The sequence below is a fragment of the Chanodichthys erythropterus genome, chromosome 6 (assembly GCF_024489055.1).
Source record: "Chanodichthys erythropterus isolate Z2021 chromosome 6, ASM2448905v1, whole genome shotgun sequence".
In the NCBI taxonomy this organism is placed as follows: Eukaryota; Metazoa; Chordata; class Actinopteri; order Cypriniformes; family Xenocyprididae; genus Chanodichthys; species Chanodichthys erythropterus.
Window position 1 is genome coordinate 3,058,593 of NC_090226.1, and position 8,908 is coordinate 3,067,500.

General features: G+C 34.7%; 1 protein-coding gene across 4 annotated transcripts in view; it reads left to right on the top strand.

The window, feature by feature from the left end:
- Positions 1 to 8,908, top strand: part of megf6b (multiple EGF-like-domains 6b) — a 94,723-nt gene that overhangs the window by 44,401 nt on the left and 41,414 nt on the right. The gene's annotated exons all lie outside the window — the stretch shown is intronic.

Consider the following 8,908-nt stretch of genomic DNA (forward strand, 5'->3'; position numbering starts at 1 on the left):
GATGATGGTTGGATGGATGATGGATGAATGGATGATGGTTGGATGGATGATGGTTGGTTGGATGGATGGATGGATGAATGAATGGATGGATGATGGTTGGATGGATAGATATAAGATGGATGGATGATGGTTGGATGGATAGATATAAGATGGATGGATGATGGTTGGATGATGGATGAATGAATGGATGGATGATGGTTGGATGGATGGATAAATGATGGATGGATGATGGTTGGATGATGGATGAATGAATGGATGGATGATGGTTGAATGGATGGATAAATGATGGTTGGATGATGGATGATGGATGGACGATGGTTGGATGAATTGATGGATGATGGATGGTTAAATGGATGGATGGATGATGGTTTGATGTATGATGGATGGATGGATGGATGGATGGAAGAATGGATGAATGAATGAATGGATGGATGATGGATGGAGGAATGGATGGATGGATGGATCATGATTTGATGGATGGAGGATGGAGGATGGATGATGGATGGATGGTTGGATGGATGATGGATGGATGGATGGATGGATCATGATTTGATGGATGGAGGATGGATGGATGGATGATGGTTGGTTGGATGGATGGATGGATGGATCATTATTTGATGGATGGAGGATGGATGGATGGATGGATGGATGGATGGATGATGGTTGGATGGATGGATCATGATTTGATGGATGGAGGATGATGATGGATGGATGAATGGATGGATGGATGGATGGATGGATGGATGATGGTTGGATGGATGGATCATGATTTGATGGATGGAGGATGATGGATGGATGGATGGATGGATGGATGGATGGATGGATGATGGTTGGATGGATGGATGGATGGATGATGGTTGGATGGATGGATGGATGGATGGATCATGATTTGATGGATGGAGGATGGATGGTTGGATGGATGGATGGATGGATGGATGGATCATGATTTGATGGTTGGATGATGGATGATGGATGGATGGATGGATGGATGGATGGATGGATGGATAATGGTTGGATGGATGGATGGATCATGATTTGATGGATGGAGGATGGATGTATGGATGGATGGATGGATGATGGTTGGATGGATGGATGGATGGATCATGATTTGATGGATGGAGGATGATGGATGGATGAATGGATGATTGATGATGGTTGGATAGATGATGGATGAATGGATGGATGGATCATGATTTGATGGATGGAGGATGGATGGGTGGATGGATGATGGATGAATGGATGGATCATGGTTTGATGGATGGATTGATGGATGGATGGATGGATGGAGAACACTCAGAATTGCAGTTGTAACACAAACAAGACTTTGCAATGAATGAGTGGAAACACAGGGCTTATATAGGCAGAGCTAAACAAGGTAATCATACACAGCTGAACAAAATCACACATAATGAGTCAGGCAATGGCTGCTGGGAAATGGAGTTCATGATGAGGTTGCAAAGGAGACAGAAGGAGTGCCCTCTGGTGGTGATCATGGGCACTCCAGCTGAAGGATGTGACAAACAGAAGATGTTATTATTTATTCTGTTAATTTATGCCACAGTCTAATCACTGGTTAAATCACGTGGCTCTGAAAATCATCAAATACACTGGAATTTAGTCAAACTTTAACCCAGTTTTTCTGCTTGTACAAACGCCTTTCACTGTGTGTGTGTGTGTGTGTGTGTGTGTGTGTGTGTGTGTGTGTTTATGACTGTAATGTGTTTGGCCTCAGGAGATAGTTTCTCTTTCTGGTTCTTCATATCCATCTGAAACACGCCACTTAGAGATTTATTCATCTTTCTGATGTTTCAGATATTTGTATTCATCCTACAGATGGTTTAGATCTTATAACTCTTTCATATTAAACCAGTTCCTGCTTCACATATTTTATATGCATTTGAATGCCAGAATATACAAGCTGCAGGCTTCATGCACAGGTATATAGGACAACACATTGTCTATGTGTTTTAGATGATCCCGTAATTAACCAGTTTTAAATTTTGTAAAGGAACAGGATGATCATGAAAATATTGGACCACAGAATATACCGATTGACCAATCAGAATCGAGCCAGACAATCATAATCCTTATAAATAACCTCATGTTAGACAAAATGAGAACAGCAGAATTAATTCCACTTAAAATAATAAACTTGGGATGTAAAATAAATGAGGGAGAAGGAGGAGAGAGAGAGTGTCAGATGAAGGGTATTTCACAGGCAGGGAGGGAATAAAACCTTGTGCTTCAGTTCTTCCCTCTCAGACTGCTTAAACTTTCATGAGACATTTGCTGCTTTTTCAATCAGATATTTATGATTAAATATCCTGTAAATCATGAAAGGCTGGTTAATGTTTTGTTTCATGTGTATTGGGGTTCATTTTCATCCAGTTGATGTGGCCTATTATTCTGGCCATTGGCATCATTTGAGACACTGCCATAGGCCACACTGTTTCTATGGATACAACCGATTCATTATGGGATACCAGATACCAGGTGAGAACTTTTATTGGTCCATTTAAACTCATCTTAAGAAATATAATGGAAAAGGTGTTCCGATATGTTTAGAAATATTTATATTTATTAATTTCTTAGATAATATTTTTTTACATCAGTTTGAGTCATTTTAGTTCTTCAACTTAACCTTATTTTACTTAAAATAGCTGCCAAGAGGCAAAATTTCAATTTTTTACATTTTTTATCTAATATATGTTTTTTTCAGAATCATTTCAATTACTAATTTTTTATCGTTTTAATTATAGTTAACAATAACAAAACTGATATACATATTATGGAATTCAAACACATACAATTAATATAAAATACAAACAAATTCTGATTTTTAAGGTGTTGTGAGTGTTGCCATTTCTAGGGTGATCTCCTGTAATAATTAGAAATTTTTTGCCGGTTTTATTATCATCTCCCGGGCATGAATCGTAAGCTTGATCGCTAAAATGATTAAAATCATGTTTAAAATGTCCCAGTCTTTTGTCATTAAGTTGTCATTATACTAGAATATCTTGTTTACAGTATGAGGTCATCTGTCACCAGTATTTTAGAGGCAATGCAGAACACAGTCGGGAACTTCCTCCACTGACTCAGCGTGCCTCGAGGTACATCTATAAACACTATTTCACTGTTCCAGAGTATTCAATAGAAGCCAAACCAAATGCTTTCACCAATGTGGGGAAACATTTCTTGGTAATTTAATTCAAACCCAAACCAAACAACAGTGTGGATGGAAAGTCAGCACTCGTCTGCCAGCTTTTCTTTTCTGGCACACGTATGAATCAGTGGCTCACGATCAGCACGCATACTTCACGTATTACTACTGCGTGTGGGTTACCCTGATTCCAGTGACAGATGAACCAGAACTAACCTTTGAAGAGCCAAGCCAGATATTGGAGTTAAGTGGGCTGAAGTAATCAGAAAAATTGGTGAATATTGTGTTTTGGCTACTGCAATAGCAATTGGCAACATCACATGTGCTTTCCAGGCTGACATTATAACCAGAATCTGGGATGATTTGCTGAAAGATGCCACATCAGTGGGAAATTAAATTAAGGAGACCGTTCGAGAAGTTGAATTAGTTTGAGGTTCGTTTGAAATTCTTACCATTGGAAAGAAAATCACAAATTAATTAAGCAAAGAGAGCAAATGGAGACTTTTGCAGTGTCTTCTCTAGAGTTTCAGAAGAGATCGCGACCTCAGATTAAACATCCATGTGATCTTACTCTAAATTACATTGATTCGGCTATGTTTATTAAGCATTTGACAAGTACGATCACAGCGAACATTCAGATCTGAGTTCTGATCCAGAGAGAGCAGTTGTCATGTTTGGGTATGAAACAGCTTCACAAACAGTCTTTTCAACCACACAGTATCATCATTTCATCATTTCATCAAATCGAGGGAACAAAATAGTAAATTGTGCACATGATTTAGCAAATCGAGGGGAAAAAATAGTAAATTGTGCGCATGATTTAGCAAATCGAGGGAACGAATAGTAAATTGTGCGCACAATTTCCAAATCGAGGGAGCAAAATAGTAAATTGTGCGCATGATTTAGCAAATCGAGGGAACAAAATAGTAAATTGTGCGCATGATTTAGAAAATCGAGGGAACAAAATAGTAAATTGTGCGCATGATTTAGCAAATCGAGGGAACAAAATAGTAAATTGTGCGCATGATTTAGCAAATCGAGGGAACAAAATAGTAAATTGTGCGCATGATTTAGCAAATCGAGGGAACAAAATAGTAAATTGTGCGCATGATTTAGAAAATCGAGGGAACAAAATAGTAAATTGTGCGCATGATTTAGAAAATCGAGGGAACAAAATAGTAAATTGTGCGCATGATTTAGCAAATCGAGGGAACAAAATAGTAAATTGTGCGCATGATTTAGCAAATCGAGGGAACAAAATAGTAAATTGTGCGCATGATTTAGCAAATCGAGGGAACAAAATAGTAAATTGTGCGCATGATTTAGCAAATCGAGGGAACGAATAGTAAATTGTGCGCACAATTTCCAAATCGAGGGAACAAAATAGTAAATTGTGCGCATGATTTAGCAAATCGAGGGAACAAAATAGTAAATTGTGCGCATGATTTAGCAAATCGAGGGAACAAAATAGTAAATTGTGCGCATGATTTAGCAAATCGAGGGAACAAAATAGTAAATTGTGCGCATGATTTAGCAAATCGAGGGAACAAAATAGTAAATTGTGCGCATGATTTAGCAAATCGAGGGAACGAATAGTAAATTGTGCGCACAATTTCCAAATCGAGGGAACAAAATAGTAAATTGTGCGCATGATTTAGCAAATCGAGGGAACAAAATAGTAAATTGTGCGCATGATTTAGCAAATCGAGGGAACAAAATAGTAAATTGTGCGCATGATTTAGCAAATCGAGGGAACAAAATAGTAAATTGTGCGCATGATTTAGCAAATCGAGGGAACAAAATAGTAAATTGTGCGCATGATTTAGAAAATCGAGGGAACAAAATAGTAAATTGTGCGCATGATTTAGAAAATCGAGGGAACAAAATAGTAAATTGTGTGCATGATTTAGCAAATCGAGGGAACAAAATAGTAAATTGTGCGCATGATTTAGCAAATCGAGGGAACGAATAGTAAATTGTGCGCACAATTTCCAAATCGAGGGAACAAAATAGTAAATTGTGCGCATGATTTAGCAAATCGAGGGAACAAAATAGTAAATTGTGCGCATGATTTAGCAAATCGAGGGAACAAAATAGTAAATTGTGCGCATGATTTAGAAAATCGAGGGAACAAAATAGTAAATTGTGCGCATGATTTAGCAAATCGAGGGAACAAAATAGTAAATTGTGCGCATGATTTAGCAAATCGAGGGAACAAAATAGTAAATTGTGCGCATGATTTAGCAAATCGAGGGAACAAAATAGTAAATTGTGCGCATGATTTAGAAAATCGAGGGAACAAAATAGTAAATTGTGCGCATGATTTAGAAAATCGAGGGAACAAAATAGTAAATTGTGTGCATGATTTAGCAAATCGAGGGAACAAAATAGTAAATTGTGCGCATGATTTAGCAAATCGAGGGAACAAAATAGTAAATTGTGCGCATGATTTAGCAAATCGAGGGAACAAAATAGTAAATTGTGCGCATGATTAAGAAAATCGAGGGAACAAAATAGTAAATTGTGCGCATGATTTAGAAAATCGAGGGAACAAAATAGTAAATTGTGTGCATGATTAAGTAAATCGAGGGAACAAAATAGTAAATTGTGCGCATGATTAAGTAAATCGAGGGAATGGATTAGTACATTTTTTTTTTCTTGCATGTCATGTACGGGGCTCCACACATTCATTCAAGAGATTTGTTTAGCACTGATTCATCCAGTAATGAAACAATCATTGAATCATTCATTCAAACCTTTATTAAAAAATAATTAATTTAAATTAATAAATATTTTTAAATGGACTGCAGCAATTAACATTTTGTCAGAACCTCTAGTAAATTATGTTATTTTGTTTAGTTGTCTATTCAGAATCATGATCTCTGTTTCAAACAAAAAGATTATGATTATCAATTTATCCAGATTCGTGTATATAGACATCCTATTTTTAGGACTAATGTTTTTTTGTTTTTTTTGTTTTTTTTTCATGATAATTAAAAGCCATATTTTCCTCTCAAATTTTCATTAAAATATGAGTAAAATTTTTTTTCATAAAGTTATTTAAATCAAATTAAAGACAGTATAACAAATACCACCTTGATGTATAATTACTCACAAAATAAATGAGATAATGTGCTTAGTATTCACAATGCAAAAAAAAAAAAAAGTGTTTATGTATTATTTAACCTATTTTCATATATTTGCAGCAAAAAACAAACAACTTCATGCTTTGCAGGAAGCCTGTGATTATTTTGGCCTCCTGGCGTCACAGTCAGTAATTAAGATTCCACGTAGGTGAACAACCGGCTGGTTCCCATTACCAGACGAGTTTATGTACTGTTTAGTGCCAGCTATCCTATAGTGCCATGAGAGGCAAAATTGAGCTCGGCTGGTGAAGTGTATCAAAAGATTGTTACCACATTTAAATAACTTCAACTAAAGAAGTTTTGTCCAAACCCAGATTTGGATTAAATGCACACATTAATCTTTATGTAGGAAAACTGTATATTCCATTTGGCTCCTATTACAGAATTGCAGCTATTAATGGAAAACTGGCCAATGAAAACATCTCCTGTGGTGATGTCATGAGGTGACGGTAACACAAAGCTGGTCATTAGTTTATTATAGGTCAAAGGTCACTCTAACACGAACCTCATTTGTTAATTTTGGAGTCAGTGGCGCTTGCGTTGGCGACGTCTCTCAGGTTTTGTTTGCAGAGAAAGCAGCGCATACGCTAAAGAGACCTGCAGGGGAATCGTATGGATCTAGACAGTTGTGATTTTTTAGGATTTTTCCTCTTTGCAGGAGAGGACACCCTCAGGAGCGTCTGCCAATCTGGTCTTGATCTTTATGGTCAAATCAACAAAAGTCGACTGGTTGTCTTTGATTCATGGTTCATGTTTGTTTACTCTGAATCAAGCAGCAAGAATGTGGCATAAAAATGTATTCTTGAACTGTTCTGAGCTGTGACTTACAGTTTTGGGAAGCTTCTTCACAAAAAAAAAAAAAAAAAAAAAAATATATATATATATATATATATGTATATATATTTGTATAAATCAATAAATAAATATATATATATATATATATATATATATATATATATATATATATATATATATATATATATTTGTATAAATAAATAAATAAATAAATATATATATATATGTATTTTTTTTATTTAAATATAGTATGTTTACAATTTGAATATCAACAATAAATGTGAACAGATAAATTTACATTAAATATAATTAATAAAAATACAGTATATAAAATTATAGTTAAATCAGTGATGAATCACAGCATCTAATTCAACTTTTGACACATGACATTAAAGATGTATATAGATTTTTTATATATAATTATAATATATATATATATATATATATATATATATATATATATATATATATATATATATATATATATATATATTTTTTTTTATGTTTTTGAAAGTAGTCTCTTAATCTCATCAAGGCTGCATTTATTTGAGCAAAAATACAGTAAAAACAGTAAAAAATTGAAATATTATTATAATTTAAATTAACTGGTTAATATATTTTAAAATGTAATTTATTCCTGTGATGCAAAGCTGAATTTTCTTCAGTGTCTTCAGTGTCACATGATCCTTCAAAAATCATGTTAAGATAATTTCTTATTATTATCAATGTTAAAAACTGTTTTTTTCTTTCTTTTTCTTTCTTTTTTTTTGAATGATCATCAATCATAAAATCATGATACACTGCCATTCAAATGTTTGGGGTTAGTAAGTTTAAAAAAAATAATAAAAATACTTTTATTTAGCAAAGAACATATATGAAATTTATTTTAAAATAAATGCTGTTTTTGAACTTTCTTTTCATCAAAGAGTCCTGAAAAAAAAAAAAAAGTTTGCGCAAAAATATTAAACAGCACAACTGTGTTTAACATTAATAATAAGAAATGTTTCATATTAGAATGATTTCTGTAGGATCATGTGACACTGAAGACTGGAATAATGATGCTGAAAATTCAGCTTTGATCACAGGAATAAATTATATTTTAAAATATATTCACATAGAAAACAGTTAATTTAAATCATAATAATATTTCACATTTTTACTGTTTTTACTGTATTTTTGACCAAATAAATGCAGCCTTGGTGAGATTAAGAGACTTCTTTCAAAAACATTAAAAAACCTTAATGTTTCCAAACTTTTGCCTGTATATTACTGTACATGACCATCTGTTACCATTACTCAACCAATTTCCCTGGTCATTTACATGAGACTCATGAAGTCAGGCGACATGGGAAAGACGCTGTAGTAGCTGTGGCAGTGGAGCGTGTCAGTCTGAACACTGATCTCAGTGCAGTAACAGTGTCTTTCTCAACAGGCCGTGACTCTATTAGCTCTGATCTCGGTGGGCAGCGCAGCTTTCAAAGCCACAAAACTGTTTGAGAACCTACATTTCAGTGAACCATGAATGTTCTTGTTTTCTCTTTTGTGTAGTTTGTAGCTCTTAATTTTCATGGCAAGCATATGCAACAAATGGCCACTTCCCTCTGTTTGTTTGTAATCTCACAGCTTGAGTTTATACAAAATGAGTTTAGGTATTTATTTACTCATGATGTCAGTCGTTTTTTTCCCAGGCCAGCAGGTTCTGTTTTGAATTTGGACCAGCTGCTATTGTGTGCATAAATCAGAGGTGAATTAAAGCCGTACTGGTACCAGAACCTAACTGAATCTGAGAAATGTTTCATAACACAAT